General features: G+C 41.2%; 1 protein-coding gene and 1 pseudogene across 7 annotated transcripts in view; both read right to left on the bottom strand.

Moving 5' to 3' along the window:
• Positions 1-3793: 3793 nt before the first annotated feature.
• LOC118899035 lies at positions 3794-14110 on the bottom strand (annotated as a pseudogene).
• Positions 14111-19322: 5212 nt separating this feature from the next.
• The window catches only part of DDX6 (DEAD-box helicase 6), a 34873-nt gene continuing 29905 nt past the window's right edge, over positions 19323-24290 (bottom strand). For all 7 annotated transcript variants that reach the window (XM_036860102.1, XM_036860101.1, XM_036860106.1 and 4 more), the window contains exon 14: positions 19323-23669. The gene's annotated coding sequence lies outside the window, so the exon portion shown is untranslated. The remainder of the gene's footprint in view (positions 23670-24290) is intronic.

Below are 24290 nucleotides of genomic sequence, written 5' to 3'. Positions count from 1 at the left end.
CTCTATATGGGAAGATGCAAGAGTCTGGGCTCATGGAAATTATTCCTTACTTATGCATCTTAACTATCTAAGGTCATGTATGGTCAGGCCATTCAAGATGGTTGTTCTCTTGCTCTCTGAACATCTCCTGCTCGACCAGTCCCTGCTTCACTCACATGACTATCCAATCCTATTAATTATAGGGCTTAATCAGTAAGTATCTACATGCTTGCCCCCTGCCCCAGCCTCTGGTTTCCCTGGTAACTGATGAGCCAACCTTACGTCAATTCCCCTTATAAATGGTAGCCTCCTTCTCCTCCCGAGTCTTGAGGATTACAGTTATGGCCTGCCTGCCTGCCTGCCTGCCTGCCTGCCTGCCTGCCTGCCTGCCTGCCTGCCTGCCTGCTTGCTTGCTGTACACAGTAGGGTGTCACTCCAGGACTTTTGCTTCAAACGTGTAAGATCCCCTATCCAATAAACCATTGATGTCTCTGTCACTGTCTCCGGGTTCTTTCTTCGGTCTCCAAGCTGGGCGACTACAAGGCTTGCAAGCCTGCAGTGTGGAGCCCAACAATTGTCAAGTCAGCCAGGAGGCCGAGGAAACTCCCTTGAGCACTGAGATGTCAGGAAAGAGGGGCGGGGAATGGAAAGTTGCGGGGACAATCCCATCCACTAGTACATGGTGCCCTGTGGCAGCTGACTACCATGGGAGATGTCTTTCTCTTCCATTATATTGATGATATCCTGTTAAGCTCGGAGTCTAGTTTTAAAGTAGCAGCCCCATACTGGCGGTTCATCTGACTGCATGTGGATGGCTGGCAAGGACCTCGATCATCTACAAAATACAAGCATACTCCCAACCCACCACCCCTAAACAATTACAGACACAGGCTTTAGTGATATTAGCTCAGGTACAGATTTGTAAGTTGGACATGGCCAGTTACCCAGAAGGGTTTGGCTGGGGCCTGTTGCAATGGCAAAATAATAAGAGTACCCTTGGGCTTCTGGTCCCAGCTATGGAAGGGGGCAGAGCAATGATACAGTGTGATGGACCAACAGCTATATGCCGTCTACAATGCAGCACAATAGGTAGAAGATCTTACAAAATGCCTACCCGAGTTGTCGAGCAATGCAGAAAACCACTATTCTGGTCTAGAACGGCTCTGTGCAACATACAGGACCCCCATGGACATCAATCACGACCAAGGAATCCACTTTACCGGCCATGAGGTTCAGGAATGGGCTGCTAAAAATGCTGAACACTGGCTTTTCCACCTGCCTTACAACCCCACTGCTGCCGGGCTAATTGAAAGGACGAATGGACTACTTAGCCAACAACTGAGATGGAAACTCTCAACACGTGGACCAGAGGCTAACTCAAGCCCTACAGACTACAACTGACCATCCCAGGAGCAGTCAGCCCAGTGCTTACTCTATGTTAACCTGGAGGCAACTAGTCAGCACAACCCAGGTTCGGCTGCTGACCACCGAAGGGCTGTTGTCACACATGGATCAGGTCAATAACTCACTTTTGTCCTTGTTACAGGATCTACCCCCAGGAGGATACATTGTAAAATGGCCCTGGAACTGGCAGGTAAGTCCCCAGCGGTTTGGATTTGCTGCCCTGTGGGGACTAGCTTTAGAAAGGGACTTACACCTGTCTCCTTCTCGGTCCCGCCTGAGGCTACAGAGGTAATTAACCCGGGGCCCCTACGGGAGAAAGGCACCATTACAGTAACCCTGGGGTCCATTGTTACAGCTCCTCTCCACTTGGCACTGGCCGCGGGGACCGAGTGGACAGGCCGTGTGGTACTGCAGGCCAGGACGAAAACCACAGGCAGGGATGGTGTTATCTCAGGGTGCTGTTACTGCTTGGATTTTGCTTAATGGTCATGGTCATCCCTGTATTGTGCCTGTTAAACATCTTACATTTTGTCCCTCGTCTGAGCAGAGGGAATCTGTTCATGGACTGGGTGACAGTGGCTTCACTGAGAAATGAGTCCGGTTGCTGGGTCTACGGCAAGACGCCACTGTCCTCTGCTTTTGGACTTCCATGAAAAACTAACCCGGTAAGTGCCTGGCTTTTTCTTTGTACTCTTTAGCTGCTGGTGTCTGTACTGCCTTTGTGGTATCTGGTTGCAGGGCCCCCTACATACCTGACCCCAGGAATATCTCAGAAGAGGGGGAACCAAGATCGTAAGGGTCAGCCAGGGTGTGTAGGGGTGGAGTGTACGGTCAGGCCATTCAGGATGGCTGTTCTCTTGCTCTCTGTACATCCCCTGCTCAACCAGGCCCTGCTTCACTCATGTGACTATCCAATCCTCTTAATCATAGGGCTTAATCAGTAACTACCTACATGCTTGCCCCCTGCCCCAGGTGCTGGTTTCCCTGGTAACTGACGAGCCAACATTACGTCAATTCCCCTTATAAATGGTAGCCTCCTTTCCGCCCTCTGACGGCTGTTCGCAGTGGAGTGTTGCCCCAGGACCTTTTGCTTCAGACGTGTAAGAGCCCCCATCCCATAAACCGTTGATGTCTCTGTCATTGTCTCCAGGTTCTTTCTTTGGTCTCGAGGCTGGGCAACTACAAGGCTTGCAGGCCTGTGGGGTGCAGCCCAGCAAGCCAGTAGCCTGTCTTTCTCCACCCCAAATTCCCTTCAGGGCACATGGTCAGGCCAGCTACAGTGGCTGACGGCTTGTGGGTGGGCAACGTTCATTGTTTACTGAAATGGCAGGCAAAATATTTTTGTCCGCAGTCACCGTTCCATGGTTTGACCAAGGATCAGTGCCATGCAAAGGACACTAAACACCTCAGGCTGATTCCAGGCCTATTGGAATTGACCTTTACGACACAGGCACAGTCCTCCATTACCCGGTCATGAGGAACTCCCTGAGGCCATAGGTCTATGTAGGCAGCACTTTAAAAGGTTGCAGTATCTTAGTAGAGACCCTGTGATCATCTAGCTGTGGCCACAGATCCACATGGTTCAAAACACTGGATGACTTTTTAGGCTCTGTGGCTCACTGTGGTAACTGCACTTACCTGTCTCTGAAGGTTAAACACCTGTCCTTTGCCACTCAGTCTCCATTATTCCCACTGAATTTAGGGAACCCAGTTCCAACACCCCCACTGTCTTCTCCAGCAGCTGTGATGGAGTTCTTCAAGGATGCTCGTCTCATCTCACCAATTCATTTCTTAATACCTTAGTGAAGGGCGCGTCTTTTAGCCTTCACAGGTGGTACAGGTAGGGAAGGCTGAGTAGCTTGCATCTAAGGGATCCATTCTAATTCATTCATTTCCTGGATCCTTAGGATTCCTTTATTGATGACCTTATGCCCAGGGAAGACCTGGCATTTCGACCTCATTAACTGTAGGCAGGTGGTTCTCACAATCAACTGAAGGGCTTGTAAAACACAAATTGCTGGGCCCTTGCCCCCATAGTTTCTGATTCAGGAGGTCTGGGTTGGGGTTTGAGAATCTGCAGTTCTAAGAACTTCCAGGGTGCTGCTGATACTGTTAGTACAGGGACCACACTTCAAAGTTAAGAACCCCTGCTGTAGGTCACCAATAAGCCCAGGCTTTAATTAGGCAATTTAACAAACGATAAGTGCTACTCGAGTTTGTTTCAGCCAAAATATTAGGTGACCGCACCCATGTGGCTGAGTTTGACTCGATCAAGCCTTCTATTCCATCCCTTCTAGTCCTACATGTTGGTAATTCACTCCCATGTGTATCCCCCTAGGTTCTTGCTAATATAGATTAGCAAGATCTTGTAACTCTTTGATGTATATAGGGCTGCTCCTCTCTGAATGGGTTACCTTAGGGTCTCATCTTGGGCCTGGAGGCGAAGAGAGGTGGAGCCTGAAGAGACAGCTTGTGAGACAATCAGCTATTGCAGATACAGCCATCTTACAGACTTTACGTAGAGAAAAGTTTACTCCTTGGCAGGTGGGATTGAGCAGGGTTGGGAAAGTTGGAGGTGATGTATTGAGGGGAATTTGGAGCCTCAGAGGTTTACTTCAGACACTAAGAAACTTTATTCGCCCTACAACATTAGAGTCTGCAAATGTCCCCAGCCCAACCTAATTCCAAGAGAGACATTAGTTTCAATAAATGAAACTAATGTTTTTACCGTTCTATAACTTTATTGGACAACCAGCAGTTAGTTCTCATACACATTAACTGTAGATTTTTGAAAGTGGTGACAGGTACATAGGTACCAATGTACAGAGCTTGTTTGAATCTTCATTACATTTTCTCGACAACCGCACACGGATAAGGTATGGGGCATTCCTTATCCCTTTGGTCCAGACAGCTTTGAGCCTGACGTCAATGCGTACATCTGGAGTTCCCATCTCCTTCCAGATTTCTTTGAGTGCCGGAGGGGCATCCTTCTTGAAACCCACTCCGTGGACGTGCTTGTGAATGTTGATAGTGTATTCTCTGGTTACCACCTTGTTGATGGCGGACCGGCCCTTCTTCTTCTTGTCACCCTTCTTTGCAGGAGCCATCCTGCCGGGCCATAAAACAGACTTTTTACTTTAGAATAGATTTAGTTAGTTCTTTAGTTAGTTCTTTAGCTATGCTGCGTGGCATGCAGGATCTTAGTTCCCAGACCAGGGATCGAACCCAGGCCCTCTGCAGTGGAGGCATAGAGTCCTAACCACTGGACCGCCAGGGAATTCCCTAGAATAGTTTTAGATTTACAGAAAAGTTGCAAAGATAGTACAGAGAGTTTTCATGTACCCCACACCCAGTTTCCCCTCTAATTAATAACTTATTGTGTTGGCCAAAAAGTTCATTCGGGTTTTTCCATTGCAGAAAAACCCAATCAAACTTTTTGGCCAACCCAATACATTTGTATGGCACATTGGTTGCAGTTGATGAACCAACGTTGATACATTATTAGTAACTAAAGTCCACCCTTTAGTTATTAAAAGATTTCCTCAGTTTTTCACTTATGCCCTTCTTTGTTCCACGAGCCCACATTGCATTTAACACCTCCTTAGGCTCCTCTTGGCTGTGACAGTTTCCCAGATTTTTCTTGTTTTTGAGGCCCTTGATAGTTTTGAGGAGTATTGGCCAGACATTTTTAGAATGTCCCTCAATTTGGGGTGTCTGATGTTCTTCTCATGGTTGTATTGGAGTTGTGGATTTGGGGGAGGAAGACCACAGAGGTAAAGTGCTGTTCTCATTACATCATATCAAGGATACATACTGTCATCATGACTTTTTACTGTTGATCTTGACCAGGATCACCTGGCTGAGTCATGTTTGTCAGGTTTCTCTGCCATCAAACGATTCTTTTCCTCTCCCCTTTCCATACCGTCCTCTTTGGAAGGAAGTCACTATGTACGGCCCACACTTAGAAGAGTGGAGAAGGTTCAAGGTTTTTAGCCTGGTTTATGTATGCTAAAATGCCCCATTCCATATCTCAGGGGCTCCTCCCTCCCTCCCAGTTTTCTGTAATGTGAGAGACCTGGTAGGTTGTGCATTCCAACTGGTGCTGTGGTTCTATAATCCTTACCATCAGACCCAGGTCTTGGTCTTCAGCTGTCTGTGCCCTATGACTACTATATGACTCCTTCAAAGCTTCCCTTAAGGCCTTTTGGTTCTCTCTGCATGCTCTATTTTTTCTTAAGAGCTTTACTTAGGTATAACTGACCTACAATAAGTTGCACATATTTAGAGTATGTAATTTAATGTTTTAACATGTATACACCTGTGAAACCATCATCACAATCAAGATAATGAACACATCTATCACTCCCAGAAGTTTCCTCATGTAACTTTATAACCTTCCGCTCCTTCCCACCTCTTCCCCAATAGGCAACCACTGACCTGCTTCTTGTCCCTGTAAGAGTGCATTTTCCAGAATTTTATTTTTTATTTTATTATTTTTTAAAAATTAAAATATAGTTGATGTACAATATTGTCAGTCTCATGTGTACTACATGATTATCTGACATTTGCATACATTAGGAAATGATCACCATTGTAGGTCTAGTAACCATCTGTCCCCATACAATGTAATTACAATATTATTGACCATATTCCTTATGCTGTATATTCCATCCCATGGCTTGTTTATTTTATAAGTAAAGATTTGTATCACTTACTTCCCTTCACCTATTTCACCCTCACCACCTTCCCCTCTGGCAGCCACCAGTTTGTTCTCTGTACCTATGAGTCTGTTTCCATTTTGTTTTGTTTGTTTTGTTTTTCAGATTCCACATATAAGTGAGATTGTACAGTATTTGTCTTTCTCTGTCTGACTTATTTCAGTTAGCATAATACCCTCTAGATCCATCCATGTTGTCACAAATGGCAAGATGTTTTTCTGGTTGAGTAATATCCCATTCACCACATGTTTATCCATTCATCTATCGACGGACACTTAAGTTGCTTCTGTATCTTGGTTATTGTAAATAATGTTGCAATGAACATTGGTGTGCATATATTGTTTTGAATTGGTGTTTTTGTTTTCTTTGGGTAAATTACCCAGAAGTGAAATTGCTGGATCATGTGGGAGTTCTAGTTTTAAATTTTGGGGGGAAACTCCATACTGTTTTCCACAGAGGCTGCACCAAATCCCACCAACAGTGCACAAAAGTTCCCTTTTCTCCACATCCTCGCCAACAATTGTTATTCGTTGTCTTTTTGATGATAGCCATTCTGGCAGGTGTGAGGTGGTGTCTTATTGTGGTTTTGATTTGCATTTCCCTGGTGACTAGTGATGTTGAGCATCTTTTCGTGTGTCTGTTCTGGCCATCTGTGTCTTCTTTGGAGAAGTGTCTATTCAGGTCCTCTGCTCATTTAAAAAATTAAAAAAAAATTTTTATTTTTACCTGCATCAGGTCTTAGTTGCTGCACGTGGGATCTTCATTGAGGTGTGAGGGATGTTTTGTTTCAGCACGTGGGCTCTTCATGGTGGTGCACGGGGTTCTCTCTAGTTGTGGCATGTGGGTTTTCTCTCTAGTTGTGGCGTGCAGGCTCCAAAGTGTGAGGGCTCTAGTTTGCGGCATGCAGGCTCTCTAGTTGAGGCACGCAAGCTCAGTAGTTGTGGCACGTGGGCTTAGCTGCCCTGAGGCATATGGGATCTTAGTTCCCTGACCAGGGATTGAACCCACACCCCTTGCATTGTAAGGCGGATTCTTTACCACTGGACCACCAGGGAAGTCCATGCCCATTTTTAAATCAGGTTGTTTGTTTGTTTTTTGATGTTGTCTGAGTTCTTTGTATGATTTGGATATTAACCCCTTATTAGATATATTATTTGCAAATATCTTCTCCCATTCAGTAGGCGACCTTTTTGTTTTGTTGATAGTTTCCTTCGCTATGCAAAACCCTAGTTTGATGTAGTGTCGTTTGTTTATTTTTGTTTTTGTTTCCCTTGCCTGAGGAGACAGATCCAAAAAAGTGTTAAGACCTACATCAAAAAGAATACTACCTGTGTTTCCTTCTAGGATTTTTATGGTTTCAGATCTTACATTTAAGTCTTTACTCTATCTTGAGTTTATTTTTGTATATGGCTTAAGAAAGTAGTCCAGTTTGATTCTTTTGCATATAGCTGTCCAGTTTTCCCAACACCATTGATTAAAGAGGCTTTTTCCCCACTCTATATTCTTACCTCCTTTGTCATAGAGTAATTGACCATATAATCGTTTTCCCAACACCATTGATTAAAGAGGCTTTTTCTCCACTCTATATTCTTACCTCCTTTGTCATAGAGTAATTGACCATATAATCGTGGGTTTATTTCTGGGCTCTCTATTCTGTTCCATTGATCTGCTTTTGTGCCAGTACCATACTGTTTTGATTACTGTAGCTTTGTAGTATAGTTTGAAATCAGAGCGATGATACCTCTAGCTTTGTTCTTCTTTCTCAGGATTAATTTGGATATTAGGGATCTTTTGTGTTTCCATACAAATTTTAGATTTGTTCTAGTTCTGTGAAAAATGTCTTTGTTAATTGATAGGGATTGCATTGAATCTGTAGATTGCCTTGGGTAGTATGGTCATTTTAACAGTATTAAATCTTTCAAACCATGAGCACAGTATATTTTTCCCTCTGTTTGTATCCTCTTCACTTTCTTTCATCAACATCTTATAGTTTTCAGAGTTAGATTTATTCCTAGGTACTTCATTCTCTTTGATGCAACTATAAATGGGGCTGTTTTCTTAATTTCTCTTTCTTTCTTTTTTTTTTTGGCTGCACTGGGTCTTCGTTGTGGCATGCAGTCTTCTCTCTAGTTGCGGCACGAGGGCTGCTCTCTAGTTGTGGTGCATGGGCTTCTCTAGTTGTGGCATGTGGGCTTCTCGTTGCAGCGCATGGACTTAATAACCCACATGCTGCGGGGCAACTAGTTCCCCCACTAGGGATTGAACCCGCAACCCCTGCGTTGGAAGGAGAATTCTTAACCGCTGGACCATGGGGGAAGTCTCTTAATTTCTCTTTCTGATAGTACATTATTAGTGTATAGAAATACAACAGCGTTCTGTATAATTTTGTATCCTGCAACTTTACCGAATTCATTTTTGTTCTAATAGTTTTTTGATAGCATCTTGAGGATTTTCTATGTCTTGTCACCTGCAAACAGTGACAGTTTTACTTCTTCCTTTCTAACTTGGATTCTTTTTATTTCTTGTGTGATTGCTGTGGCTATGACTTCCAATACTACGTTGAATAAAATTGGCGAGAGTGGGCATCTTTGTCTTGTTACTGATTTTAGAGGAAATGACCATTAAGTATGATGTTGGATGTGGGTTTGTCATATATGGCATTTATTATGTTGAGATGTATTCCTTCTATACTCACTTTGTTGAGGGTTTTTATCATAAATAGATGTTGAATTTTGTCAAAAGATTTTTCTGCTCTATTGAGATGATCATATGATTTTTATTCTTCAGTTTCTTAATGTGGTGTATCACATGGACTGATTTGCAGATTTTGGGTCTTTTTAATTGAGGTATAGTTGATTTACAATGTTGCATTAGTTTCAGGTGTTCAGCAAAGTGATTCAGTTATACATATATATGTATGTCTATTCTTTTTCAGATTCTTTTCTCTTATAGGTTATTACAAAATATTGAGTATAGTTCCCTGTGCTATACAGTAGGACCTTGTTGGTTATCTATTTTATGTATAATATTGTGTATATGTTAATCCCAAACTCCTCATTTATCCCTCCCCCCGATTTGCAGATTTTGAACCATCCTTGCATCCTGGGATAAATCCCACTTGATCATGGTGTTTGATCCTTTTAATGTATTGTTGAATTTGATTTGCTAATATTTCGTGGAGAATTTTTGAATCTATGTTCATCAGTGATATTGGCCTGTAATTTTCTTCATTGTGGTATCTTCAGAATTTTATTTTTTATATGGATCATACAGTATGTACTCTTTTTGTCTAGCTACTTTTACTCATCACTGCTATTTTGAGATTTGTTCAGGTTGTTTTGCGTATCAATAATTCATTCTTTTTTATTGCTGAAAAGTATTCCATTGTTTGGGTATATCACAATTTGTTTATCTATTTACCCATCGATGAATACTTAGGTTGTTCCCACTTTTTGGCTATTACCAATAAAGCTGCTGTGAACATTCATATACAAGACTTCATATGGACAAACACTTTTGTTTTCCTTGTGTAAACATGTAAGAGTAAAATGGCTGGATCATATGGTAGGTGTATGTTTAACTATTTTTGAAAACAGACTGGCAATTTCTTAAATAGTTGTACAACTATACATTCCCACAAGCAGTGTAAGAGAGTTCCAACTGTCTTTTAGATATTAATATTAGTCATTCTAATAGATGTGTAGTAGTAACACATTTAATGTGATTAATGAAAATGTTAGGTTTACATCTGTCATTTTGCTACATATTTTCTATTGTTCCATCTGTACTTTTGTACATTTTAAAAATTTTCAGCCTTCTTTTGAATGAACTGAGTCTTTATGATTCCATTTTATTTCCTTTTTTGGCTTATTAGCTATAACTCTTTGGTTATTTTAGTGGCTGCTTTAGTGTTTACAGCATGCATCATTAAAATGATCACAGTCTACTTTCAAGTGATATTATACCACTGTAAGTACTGAATAAGAATCTTACAATAGTATGCTTCCATTTCTTCTGTTCTGACTTTCTGCTATTATTAGCATATGTTTTCCTTTTACATGTGTTATAAATCCCACACTATATTTTTATTATCTTTGTTTAACAATCAATTACCTTTTAAAAGTATTAAAATAATAATTAAAATATCTTATATGTTTACCAATGTAATTACCCTTTTCAGTGTTTTTTATTTCCTTTGTGTAGATCCATATTTCCACGTGATATCATTTCATTTTGGCTTTTCCCTTTAACATTTCCTACAATGTGGGTCTGATGATGATGAATTCTTTCAGTTTTTTATGTATAAAAATTTCTTAAGCCTTTATTTGTTTATTTTTTCTTTTTTTCTTCTGTTCCTAAGCACGTGAGTTTTTCCTCTGATGTGAGGAGGGGTTTTGGAACTAAGTATTGTATAGGCTGTGTTCTCAGCTCCAGTTACCTTTCTTGTGAGAATTTTATTTATTTATTTATTTTTGGCTGCGTTGGGTCTTTGTTGCTGCATGCGGGCTTTCTCTAGTTGCGGTGAGTGGGGGCTATTCTTTGCTGTAGTGCGCAGGCTTCTCATCGCGGTGGCTTCTCTTGTTGCGGAGCACGGGCTCCAGGCAGATGGGCTTCAGTAGTTGTGGCTCACGGGCTCTAGAGCGCAGGCTCAGTAGTTGCAGCGCCCAGGCTCAGTAGCTGTGGCGCATGGGCTTAGTTGCTCTGCGGCATGTGGTATGTTCCCGGACCAGGGCTCAAACCCGTGTCCCTGCACTGGCAGGCGGATTCTTAACCACTGTGCCGCCAGGGGAGTCAAGCCTTTATTTTTGAAATGTATTTTAATGGGTATAGAATTCTAGATTGACATTTTCTTTCCTTTCAGTCCTTTAAAGGTGTTGCCCTACTGTCTTCTGTCAACAATTCTTTCTACTAAGAAATTTACATCATTTTTATCTTTGTTCCCCTGTACATAATGTGTCTTTTTTTCTGGTTGCTTTTAAGATTTTCTCTTTATCATCGGTTTTGAGCAATTTGATTATGATATACCCTGTGGTTTTCTTCATATTTCTTGTGCTCAGAGTTCATTAAGCTTCTTGAATCTGTGGGTTTATAGTTTTAATCAAATTAAAGATTTGCGGACCATTATTTCTTCAAAAAAATTTTCCATCCCTCCTTCCTCATCTTCTTTGGAGACACCTATTACACAGATATTAGGTCACTTGAAATTGTCCTATAGCTCACTGAAACTCTGTTCATTAAAATGTTTTTTCATTTTGGATAGTTTCTATTGCTATATCTTCAAGTTCATTAATCTTTCAAATCTGCCATCAATCCCCTCCAGTATGTTTTTCACCTCAGTCATTGTAGTTTTCATCTCTAGAAGTTTAATTTGATTTTTTAAAAATGTTCTTGTCTAGCTAATTCTAATATCTGGGTCAGTTCTGACTTACTGATTATTCTCTATATTATGGGTCCTATTTTCCCTGCTTCTTTGCGTGTTTTCTTGTTGTTAATCAGCTGCCAGACATTATGAATTTTACTTTGGGTGCTGGATTTTTTATATTTTTATAAATATGATTGAACTTATTTTCTGGGAAGCAGTTAAGTTATTTGGAAAGAGTCTGATCCTTTTGGGTCTTGCTTTTTAAGGTGTGTTAGGTGGGAGCATATCAGTACTCTTTCTAAGTCTAATTATTCCCCATTACTGAGGCAAGACCTTTCTGAGTACTCTACCCAATGCCTCATGAATCATGAGGTATTCCAGTCTGCCTCGTGGGCACAGGCAGTATTCCCAACCCTGTGTGAGCTCTGGGCACTGTTCCCACTAATCCTTTTGGGTGGTTCTTTCCCTGGTCTCAAGTAGTTTCTGCACGTGCTTGGGCAAATCAATACTCAGCTAAATACTCAAGGGGGGCCCTCTGCACATCTCTGGAGTTCTCTTTCTGTGCAGCTCTCTCCTCTCTGGCACTCTGTCCTGTGGTCTCCATCCTCTTGCTCCTCTCAGAATCTCAGCTCTGTTTCCTCAACTCAGGTAGTTTGCTGGGCTCCACTTGGGTTCCCTTCCCTGCATCGTGGCTGGAAAACTCTCTCAAGGCAGTAAGTTGGGTGATCATAATCACAGGGCTCATCTTGCCTTTCTCATCTTCAGGTTTCACTGTCTTTCATTGCCTGGTGTCTAGTGTCTTAAACTGTTGCTTCATATATTGTCCATTGTTGGCTGCTTTAGGAAAGGGAGTAGATTTGGTCACCATTACTCTGTCTTGGCAGGAAGTGAAAGGCAGAAGTCCTCTTCTCCCACCCCCACTGGCAAGTTCCTAATTGCATGTTTATAACTTTTAATTTTTCTTCCCCTATATGGTCTATGGCCCTATATTAGCCAGAGTTAAATCAAGGAAGCAGAACTACAATGGATATTACAGAATGAGGAATTATTAGAGGAATTAGGCTTTACTCCAGTGGTTCCCAGTGTATGCTCCCTGGACCAACAGCATCAAGCATCAGCATTACCTGGGGATTTGTTAGAAATGCAAATATCGAGGCCCCACCACAGACCTAGAAGCCTGGGGGTAAGACTCAGAAAGTTGGTTTTAGTAAACCCTCTAGGTAATCCAGATGCCTGTTGAAGTTTGAGAGCCACTGCTTTACATAATTGGAGGAGAGACTGGGGAAGTAATGGTCCAAATGAGGGTGTTAAAAAGCCAGGGGAAAAATCACTAATTGGCTTTCTTAATCACTAGTTTGGGTGAACTAGTTAGTGCTTTCAGGGAAGTCTGGAAGTGAGGCACATCAGCTGCTGGAACGGGATCACACAGGGAACTGGGATAGAAGACCATGGAAGGCTGTTGTCTCTTCATAGCTACGCTCTGTGAATTCACAGCCAAGTGGTCTGGCAATAGGTCTGGGTTGCTATTCGTCAGCAGAGCTAGCAATAAAGAAAAAGAGCTGGACATAGAGCAAGAACAAGGATGTGCAGCAAAAAAAAAAAAGAGCAAGGGAAAACTGGAACTTTCTGGCACCTCTCTGTCTCTCCTCACCTCTGACCATGATGACCTTCAGATTGTAATGCCTGCTGCTTCAGTTTCACCTCCCAACTCTTGTGCAAATTTTCTTTTGGCCAACTCTGATCCCGAGCCAAACAGGGAAGGGGATTGTGGGAAATTTAATTTTAGCTTAGCCAAGTTAATACACTACAAATCTACCAAAGTCAACTTAACAAGACAGGAGATTCTAGGAAATGTAGTTCCAGGTTAGCTAAATGGACAATTAAAAAACCCACAACATTCCGTCCCATGTTAATATGACATTCAGTCACACCTCTTTTACACCATATTTAACTTCCAAAGTAAAAAGTCTGCAAAATCATGCATCTGATTAACATACTCCTGTCCATCAAAAAATAAAAAGCGTGCTAACCATCTCCCAAAAGAGGATACAAATTCCTATATGTCACTTTATTTTCAGGTGATGTTCAAGCCTTTTCTAGTGGGTCAAAACCCTCTTTGATATCTATAATACATCTTATCTTAGACGGTAGGAGAATGAGATGAGAAAAAAAGAGAAGAACTAGTTGATACATACCTGACAGATTTATAATAAAATAAGGAAGAAATACTCATAACTATTATAGTCCTCATTTCTACAACTAGTCATGTGGCCATAAATGTTATCTATAAATTCCTTCTTCCTTCTACTACCCATTCCATATTTCCTTTGCCCTCTGCAAGTACCTTGGATAGTCCTGATTCCTTGCCCGATGGAATGACTCAAACCTTCATTCCTGAAGAGTCTGGACTATTACTAATCCAGCCTGTGCTAAATTGTTGTAATTTTCCGTTAACTTTTATCACTTTATATGGTAGTATTAAGAGCAGCCCCAGGAGATCTACTGCACTCCAGACAAAGTCTTACTTACCTCTTTGTGTAATCACAACCCAATTTCCCCTTTCAAATTAGGATCGATAGTCACAAAGCAGCCCAATGGTTGGTTAGCATGAGAAGCCCAAAGTAGGCAGAAGCCTGGTGTGGCAGGCTCAGTTTCGAGTTTAATAGAACTTCTGAGTTCTCTGGAGGAAGCATTTCTCTCTTGGGAATTAAGACCTCTGGGCCAGCAGAACCCAAATTTGCCTTATGACTTGATGAGTCAGGCAATGTCCAATTCATCAGGGGTAACTTAGGTTGCACGATGACTTGGTAATGCCTGGTGGTCAAGAGTTCAGTCTCTACTAAGGCCCAAGAGCAAGCCAGAAGCTGTTGTTTTTTTTTTTTTTTTTAAATAAATTTATTTATTTATTTTTGGCTGCATTGGGTCTTCGTTGCTGAGCGCGGGCTTCCTCTAGTTGTGGTGAGCAGGGGCTACTCTTCGTTGCGGTGCACGGGCTTCTCATTGCTGTGGCTTCTCTTGTTGCAGAGCATGGGCTCTAGGTGCGTGGGCTCAGTAGCTGTGGCATGCGGACTCTAGAGTGCAGGCTCAGTAGTTGTGGCGCACGGGCTTAGTTGCTCCACGGCATGTGGGATCTTCCCGGACCAGGGATTGAACCTGTGTCCCCTGCATTGGCAGGTGGATTCTTAACCACTGTGCCACCAGGGAAGTCCACAGAAGCTGTCTTTCAAAAGGGGAATAGTTTTCTGCAGAGGATAGCATAGCTTTTCTCAAAATCCTAAACATCTGTGCTGTCATTCACCTACAGGAGCCTGCCAAAAGCTTTATACAAGCATCACTATCTGCCACAGACACTTTGAGATCATTGGATCTGCTGGATCATAAGGCCTAAGTGGCAGAGCAAACTGTACTGCAGCTTGGACCTGCTGCAGAGCCTTCTCTTGTTCTGGGCCATTGTTAAAAAAGACAAAAATTCAGATTTCTCAGCAAACGACTTGAAGTAATACACCCAAATAAAGTATCTATTGCCTTCAAAATGCAAAGAGGCCCACTAGGCATTGTACCTCTTTCTTAGTGGTAGAAGGAGCCAGATGTGGCAATCTGCCCTTTACCTAGAAAGGGATATTGCAACGTGCCCCAGTTTACTGGACCCCTAGGATTTCACTGGGGCAGGCAGGTCCATGATTTTTTGGTGGAATCTATTTCCTATCCTCTGGCATGCTTGAATTTTACCAAAGTATCCAAGGTAGATACCGTATCCTGCTATAATGTAGCGGGCCAGCGTGATGATAGCCTGTAGAATTCAGTGATGATCCGTCTCTGTAGACCAGCTAGAGAGGTAATAGAGCCCTGACACAGACCAATAAAGTGTGTTGCTGGTCCTGCCTGCTGAAAACCAACTATTTCATACAGTCTTTGCTATCAGGTCTAGAGAAAGAAAGTGTTCACTACATCAGTAGCTGTATACCAGGTGGCAGGGAATGTGTTGATTTGTTCCAGCAAAGAACACACACATCTGGAACAGCAGTTGCAACTGGTATCATCACTTAAGTTTATGATAATCCACTGTCATTTCCCACAATCCATTTGTCTCCTGCACAAACCAGATATGTGTGTTGAAGGAAGATGTAGTAAAAACCACCAATCTTTTTTTTTTTTAATATTTATTTATTTATTTTGGCTGCGCCGGGTCTTAGTTGCAGCATGCGAACTTAGTTGCGGCATGCATGTGGGATCTAGTTCCCCAACTAGATGCAGGATCGAACCTGGACCCCCTGCACTGGGAGCGTAGAGTCTCACCCACTGGACCACCAGGGAAGGCCTGTAAACCACCAATCTTGCATCTTCTAAATCTTCATTGGTGGAACTAATCTCTGCAGTCTCTTCAGGAATGTGGTATTGGTTTTGGTTCACTACTTTGGTAGTTAGAGGCAGTTCTAGTGGCTTCTACATAGCATTTTCTACCATAATATTTATTATTCCATGGGTCAGGGAACTAATTTGGTGATTTTGCCTGTTGCTGAGGATGTCAATTCCCACTACGCAATCTAGACCTGGGTTTGGGGACCCAATATGTCAACTGTGAGATGGACCCAAGCCAAAACTCCATGGATCACTTGACCTCCATAAGCCTTTACTCTGACCTGTAGCATTTTGGGCCCCCCAGTAGTCCTCAAAAGTCTAGTTATTCCCTCTTCCCCAATATATAGTCACACTAGCAAATGGTCACAAGTCCTTTTGAGAAAGGCTTCGCTTTTATTCAAGAGGCTCTGTGTCAGCTAACTGTCTCGCATCTGGAAACTTCAGAGGAGATCAACAGACTGGCTCAAGTCAGAATTCTGTTCATCAGATCCAGAGATTTTCTGTGTATACAAATCAAGTAAAACTTTAGAAGGCTGCCATCTATTTCAGTCCTAGGGACACAGTAACCAATTAGCTAAGGACAAAGCTATCTACAGATAAGGGACCCTCTTCAAAACTCCCAGGGAGGCCTTCTTGTTCTGTTTGTATGTTAATTGCATGTTCATATTTTTAATCTTATGTATGCAATTGAGGCCTTTTCTTTTTTTTTTTTACCCCGTGCCAAAGAACAAGTTTTAAAAGGCCTACCACTTTTATGTGTGTGTGTGGTTGGTGGAGGAAAGGTACAAGGAAGTTATTATTTTTTTTATTGAAGTATAGTTGATTTACGATGTTGTGTTTCAGGTATACAGCACAGTGATTCAGTGATATATATATATCTATAGATATAGATATGTAGATAGATACACTTTTCCAGACTCTTTTCCCTTATAGGTTATTACAGAATATTGAGTATAGTTCCCAGTGCTATACAGTAGGTCCTTGTTGGTTATCTATTTTATATATAGTAGTGAGTATATGTTAATCCCATCCTCCTAATGTATCCCTCCCCACCTTTCCCCTTTGGTAACCATAAATTTGTTTTCTATGTCTGTGGGTCTATTTCTGTTTTGTAAATAAGTTCATTTTTCTCTCTTTTTTTTAAGTTCCACATATAAGCATATCATATGATATTTGTCTTTGTCTGGCTTACTTCACTTAGTATGATAATCTCTAGGTCCTTCCATGTTGCTGCAAATGGCATTATTTCATTCTTTTTTATGGCTGAGTAATATTCCATTGTATATATGTATCACATCTTCTTTATCCATTCATCTGTTGATGGACATTTAGGTTGCTTCCGTGTCTTGGCTATCGTAAATAGTGCTGCTATGAACATAGGGGTGCATGTATCTTTTCTAATTATAGTTTTCTCCAGATATATGCCCAGGAGTGGGGTTGCAGGATCATATGGTAACTCTATTTTTAATTTTTTAAGGAAACTCCATACTGTTCTCCATAGTGGCTGCACCAATTTACACTTGCACCAACAGTGTAGGAGGGTTCCTCTTTCTCCACACCCTCTCCAGCATTTATTATTTGTAGACTTTTTGATGGTGGCCATTCTGACCGGAGTGAGGTGATACCTCATTGTAATTTTGATTTGCATTTCTCTAATAATTAGTGATATTGAGCATTTTTTCATGTGCCTTTTGGCCATCTGTATGTCTTCTTTGGAGAAATATTTAGATCATCCGCCCACTTTTTGATTGGGTTGGTTTTCTGTTGTTGAGTTGTGTGAGCTGTTTGCATATTTTGGAAATTAATCCCTTGTTGGTCATAACATTTGCAAATATTTTCTCCCAGTCCGTAGGTTGTATTATTGCTGATTGTCACAGCCCCTTGATTTCCCTATGCCTCGTCCTTTACCTGCACTTAATCCCATGGTACTACCAGTGAAAATTTGAATTGTGATGCCACTGTATACCATGAATTATTCATGTTCCATCCCATCCACCAACCCCCATAAGGAGGTTATCATTGAGCTCACCAAATATAACTAACCCAATCCCAGAATCTCGTTTTAAGAGTCTGTTTCCTGGGGCCACTTCTGGTACCAATTACTCTGTCTGGGTCCCAACAAGAAACAGATGGCATAGGAAAATTTGAGGAGAGTTTATTTACATCTGGCCTATTTACAAAAGCATGGGTGTAGGGAAAATCTACCAAGGGGAGAGGATGGTTACCAGAAAATGGAGGGAGAGAGTGACAGACTCAGCTGCAGAGATCTCCAGTTGAGAAACAAAGCAGCTAGAGGCATCTTATCGGAAGGGAATTAAAGGAATACAAACTCCTACCTCACTCTTTTTCTAATATCCTGAGGGGGAATCCCTGGTGAGCAAACCCAAATGGGAGCCGGAGAGCAGAGGAAATATTTATGTGGTTCATACAGGTCAATCTCTGGAGACAGTAAACTGAGGGAGGGTGGGACAAATCCAGAGGCAGAGAGATAGCCGGTACGCTGTTCCGCGATTAGATTAACAGGATAATGGAAATGCACCTAATGAACTAGGAACAAACAACTGCCCACACAGCATCTACAAGAAAAATTGATCTTCGGCCAGACTGTACACATCCATTCTTTGCTCCTTAGATGAAAATGTTGATGGCATGTCTTCCTACATTTCTTCAGTGTATTGTAGTGAAAGAACTGAATTTATAAATTTCTTGACTGCTGTAGCTTCCTATAATTTGAAATCAGGTAATGAGTCCTCCAATTTTGTTCTTTTCCAAAACTGTTATGGCGGTTTGCCTTTCCATATGAATTTTAGAATTATCTTGGTGGCTATCTATCTTGTCAGTAAGCTTGCTGGGACTGACTGGAAGGAAATACTCTGAACCTACACATGAAACTGGGGGACTGACAAAAATAGAGGTGTCATGTTCATGGATTGGAAGACTATGTCTTCAGGCCTGATTTCTCTCATCAGCATATTTTGCAGTTTTCAGCATACATGTCAGGAACATTATTTTGTTATACTGAAGTATTTCTTTTGGGGTGGGGGGCAAGGATGCTGTGTCCAGCTTTGTGTCTGGATTTCTCCAATTATCTAGATCTTCTGATTTCTTTCATTAGTACTTCTCGGTCTCAGAATACAAATTCCATTCATATCGTTAATTCCTAAGTAATTTTTGTTCAACTTTCTAAAACATCTGAACAATTCTAGGTGACTGACCACCGGCAGTCCCCCAGACATACTGTGGACCAACATCTCTCTCCTTTCCAACTGATTTATCTGTTCTGTGTTTAGGCTATGAAAACAGAGTGAAATGCGAACGGTGGGACAACGAATAAGGCTGGACAAAGGTGCTCACATATTTTATTCAGAGGAGTAGTGCTGAGAGGAGTAGTGCTGAGAATCTTACTGCTTTACCAGAATGTGAGTTAAGTAAAAATGATTTCAAAGGCAAGTATTCCTAAACCGCACAGCCTGCTGCTATAGACACACCACACACACATCTGAAGTTCCAGTGGGCTTTTATTGAGATAAAGTAACAAAAATCAAGATTTTATCAACCAGCTTTTCTTAACTTTATAAACTCAGCAGACACTCTGGTCCATATATGTGTACATACAACATAACACATTCCAACAAAAACAGAGCCCCACTGGAACATTTGCCAATTAACAGAAAGCCAATTTTCCCTTTCCCCAAATGTTTTCAAAATTGAATCCCCACTGTTCACTTCTCAGTGGAACTGGTCCCTTGTGGCTAGGGACATTAAATTCTATCCCATTTTGTACTGAACAAAAAATTTTTTTCAAGTTTTAATTTTGTTTCAAAAAAGGGACTAGCGACTTGGTTTTCTCCAGGGACCCTCCCTCACAACCACTGGGTAAAGTACAGCAGCCTGTACCTTAGCAACCCAACCCTACCCCCCCTCCCCCCCAACCCAGTATTGTCTACTGGAGAATTTAAACACACTTCTGTTGGAATCTGTCAGCAACGGAGGGGCAGAATCCAGGTGCCAGGCTAGCGCCCTCTTACCTCATGAACTGTTACAACCTTTGGACACTTAACTCTTTACCCCAAAGATGAGTTTTTAGATCAGAAAGGAGAGTGGGTTTTCTTTGGAAGTTTTAAAAAACTACCTTTAAGGATATAAAGTACAACTATAAGCTCACCAAAGTCCACTTAAATTCACCAGTTGACTGACGTCAGCTCCGAGGCCAATAATTTTGCTTGACAAAGGTATTTTGCCAGAAAATGATTCCACAATAACAGCTTAAGAGACACAGAACGTTGAAAAAGGAGCAAATTAAAATAACATGGCTTAATTCCCAAGAACTTATTTCATCTTTTTGTTACTCATCTATAAGGTCAGGAGTGTGACTAAAGGCAGTTTCTGATGAGGTTATGAGCTTCCAAAGTGTTTCTAAATCCTTAGTGCAGATACCCTCCCTTTTGGGGCAAAGTAACCTCCCTCCCACCCCTATTAAAAAAAAAAAAAAAAATCAAGTGATCAGAATGAGATGTTTTGATTCCAACAATTTACACTCAAGGCTTTGTGCTGGGTTGTCTGGTTCTAACCCAAGCATGACGGTCTCTAACACAAAGCACATGGCAAAGGAAAGATGCTCCCATCTCATTCTGAAAACAAATACTGATAACCAATTGCCTCCCCCCTCCCCCCCAGTCTTTGGGGCCAACCCATATTATGATGCTGGAACCAACTTGAAAATAATTTAGAGATTATATTTAGGTTTCTCTCTCCCTTACTTCTTCCCATGGAAGATCATTTTAGAATAAATTTATTCCATTCCATTCCTAAGGAAAAAAAAAGGCAAGGAAGTTTCTCCATCGGAATGTAAGGAAAAGAGAAAGACAGAGGCAGCAAGCTGTGTAACAGTCCACAACCCATTACACAACTATATAACCACTGGTTAAACCAGGTGCTGAATATAATTTAAATATTAAAAATAGGGCAAATAGTTTTCATCCAAATGAACCAGTGGAAAAATATTATCATTACTTAAAATAAACACCCAGTACTGCAAGGAACACAAAAACAACTTCCAATAATAACAATGCTCCTTATTGTAAGGGCAATTAAAAAAAAAAAAAAAAAAAAAAACTAGGCTTTGACCTAGTCCTTAGAGCATCTTTCCATTTAACAATTCCTATTCAAGAGACAAGCACCAAAACTGGACAGCTGCCTCTACAAGACTGTGTCCAATAGTGGTGTCCCAGATAGTTTTAAGTGCCACTCCTCATCAGAGGCTGTACTTCATTAATACTTTCAATTTAAAGTCTGTGCTTTTAGAGGGACCCACAGGCATGTGGCACCAGGCAGAGCACAGTCTGAGGATGGCAAAAAAGACTGCGCTGCTTAGTCACCCACACACTCTCTAGCGAGACACAAAATTGCATTTATGAGCATTCCTTGTTTTTCTTCTATAATGAATGATCCCTCTTATCTCGCCAGAGGTGGGGGAGAAAGAGAGCTGCATCAGTACAAGGGCAAGATTTTTGGTCAAAAGTTGATGCCTTTTAAATTCCCTCCCCCCACCCCTCCCCGGAAAAAGGTTACTTCCTTAAGTAGGCCTTGTATTTAGTAACCAACATTGGCTGGACAGACACATGTGGCTTGGCTACCAGACAAATGAGTTATTCTTTTTGGGGTTTGTACTGTGCAGCTCTTGCTACAGTTTTAAGGAGTTAGGGCTATGTCTGAGCAGGAGGCATCTACAGGATTTTGATCCTCAAGGAATTTTGGGTGAGTCACAATTTTGCTTAGAACTAGGCAGAGTCAAAAAGCAACTTTGAATAACTGATTTCTTTTTCCAGATGAGTTAAGCATGAAAGTTTATGCAGGACACATCTTGCAATATTTTAGGGTTTTGGAAAACAATGGCATATGGAAATCAAATTTTTTTAATTTTATTTTTTCCTTTTTTTTAAAAAAAAATCCTAGATGCCTCCTAATTGACCTAGTACACTGGGTTAAAAGGGAATTAAAAACATTAAAAAAAAAGTTCACTGGTTTTGCTTCATCTCACTCCTTTTGCCTGGAGATCAGGCCAAACATCAAGCATGTTGGGAGGGGCACAATTTAAAGCAACACTATTGACTGTAACGCATTTGCCAGCAATTTACAATGCAAAATGACAGATAATTCTTGTCACAAAGCAAGAGGATGGCAAGCAGCTTTCTGTAGCATCAAAGTTAACAGCTCTCAGGGGTTGCCCATTCCTCCAAGTTTATGTATCAAGGTGGGCAGAGGGCAATACACTTACACAGTACAGAAGATCCACAGAAAGTAAGCCCCAGAACTGCTAATGTTACCACAGCTGGTACTGGCTAATATTCTGAAATGCAAATCCATGCTTTATACATATACTGCTCAAAGAAACTGCCACTCAAACTGCCACACTGCAAGGCAAATTATTCTTTGTCCCCTTTTGCTGAGCTTGAAAAGTTTCTCAAACTTTTAAAAAGGGGGGAAGAAACATTATCAGAGAGAGCGTCTCAAAAATAACATCTTGAATTACAGGTTTCTGAAGCTTCCTTGCTCTCTCTGTCAGGCCTCCTCCAAAGGTACTATATGAGACAAAGTGTGGCAGCAGTGAATCCCAGACTTCTGGGTCCCTTTTCCAACAGAGGGTGTCCCTGTAGAGGTCTGCTCTCTACAGTAAGAAGCCAAAGTACTTTTTTAGAATTTAGTGTTGCGGAAAACTGAGCCCCTCTCATCTTTAGCTGCTCCCATAATCACTCTAATCCCCTTAATCCCAGCAACCTTCATCCAAAAAAAAAAAAAATATATATATATATATGTATATATATATATGAACCCAGAAAAAAACCTATTTACAAAGTTTATACAAGTATACACACCCAATTTTCTATGGGACACGCTTTGCCACAGAGGAAAGAGGGTCAAAGGCTCTGACATGTCTACACATCAAGTGCCATAACTGCTAATGGAGGCGTATGTAAACCAGTCTTTAGTGTTCTGCTATAGAGCACAAAAGGCTTGTCATATGGCTCCTGCAATGATAGACTGCTCTTTCCTTTGGGAGCGATGATGTTGCATCTACTCAGCCCAGAAGAAATTTTTACTTGGGATTGTTTTTTTTTTTAAATACATGTATTTACAGTGCGGATGAACTGCAGTTGCATATCAACTCCTCCACATAAAGAAAAAGAAAATGGTGTTTAACATTACTAATACGTTTCATCTTCCAGCCCTGGGCTTGAGTATCGGGTAGAAAGGGAAGAGAGAGACTTCAACTTGAAACCAAAATGGAAAGACAAAAATTTTAAAAAGAAAGAAAAAAGAAAAAAACACTACTACTGTTGATTCCTTGGGCTGTGTCTAAAAGATGATATTCTGAATGGTCTCATAGCATAAGGCACTTTGCACAAATAAGTAATAAGCTCTTCAGGCTTAAAAAACGGATGAGTAACCAGGGAGAAGTTGAAATGCACTCAAGAGTCAGCTGTTGGAGAATTCTGAAATCGCAGACAAGCTTGTGTTCATCAAGATTCTTCTCTTTTTAGGGTTTCTCCCCTTCTCTTCTTTCTCCTCCTTCCTTGTCCCCCTTCCCCAGAAAACATTTTTAAAAAACCAGCAGTTAGTGCAACTAATGTTCAGTCAGCACACAGTGCAAACAAGTGGAACAAAAAAGGTAAATTCCTTTTCAGCTTTTTTCTCTTCACCAATTAAAAAAAAGAAAAAATGTCTGAGCTCTTTTAAGTCTTCATAGTTCCAAAATAAAAGAAGATGAAAAACCCACAAAGAGAAGAGCATCCCCCCAAAATCGATGTGTCACAGATCCAAACGAGCCTTCTGTAGTTTGTCAAAACCTAAAAAAAAAAGAAGCCTGAAATTAATGTCCTGAAAGCAATATGAACTAGGACACACAGGTGTTCACAATCCCCGTGCCACTGCTCTCTATCACAGCTTCTACTGAGCCTGTCTGCCTACTATAGAATCCACTCAGGATTAAGGAATTTCTGCTATGTATCCCAGAGACAGAATGAAACCCTGAAAGTTCTAGTAACAGGCAGCAGTCTCTGTGACAATTAAAAAAAAAAATTTTTTTTTAAACCGTACATGAACTCAACAGCCTGCCAATGTATTAGCAAACATGGGCTAGTTTTATATTTGTCCAAGGGTTTTGTGTTTGACATTTAAATTAGGATAAAAAGGTTAAAGTGAAGAAAGTAATTTGAAAAATCTAAAAATAGCAACAGGTAGGATGTTCACTGCTGATTTGGAAACTATCAGCTCTCAAATCAGATTTTCCTTAGAGGAATGTAGGCTGTTTTAGAGGTTTTTCCCTATGTTAAGCCTTGTTTTAAGCATTTCTACCAGAGCCCAACAAGTCACCAAAAGATGAGAAACCATCTGCAGGAAACCAGAGTGGGCATTTAAAATAAGACAGTTATCCTCATAACCTGATTACACCTTTAGCAATAAAATTT

This window comes from Balaenoptera musculus, chromosome 8 (assembly GCF_009873245.2).
Source record: "Balaenoptera musculus isolate JJ_BM4_2016_0621 chromosome 8, mBalMus1.pri.v3, whole genome shotgun sequence".
In the NCBI taxonomy this organism is placed as follows: domain Eukaryota; kingdom Metazoa; phylum Chordata; class Mammalia; order Artiodactyla; family Balaenopteridae; genus Balaenoptera; species Balaenoptera musculus.
Note: the sequence above shows the minus strand (reverse complement) of the source record. Positions and strands in the feature narration are given on the sequence as shown.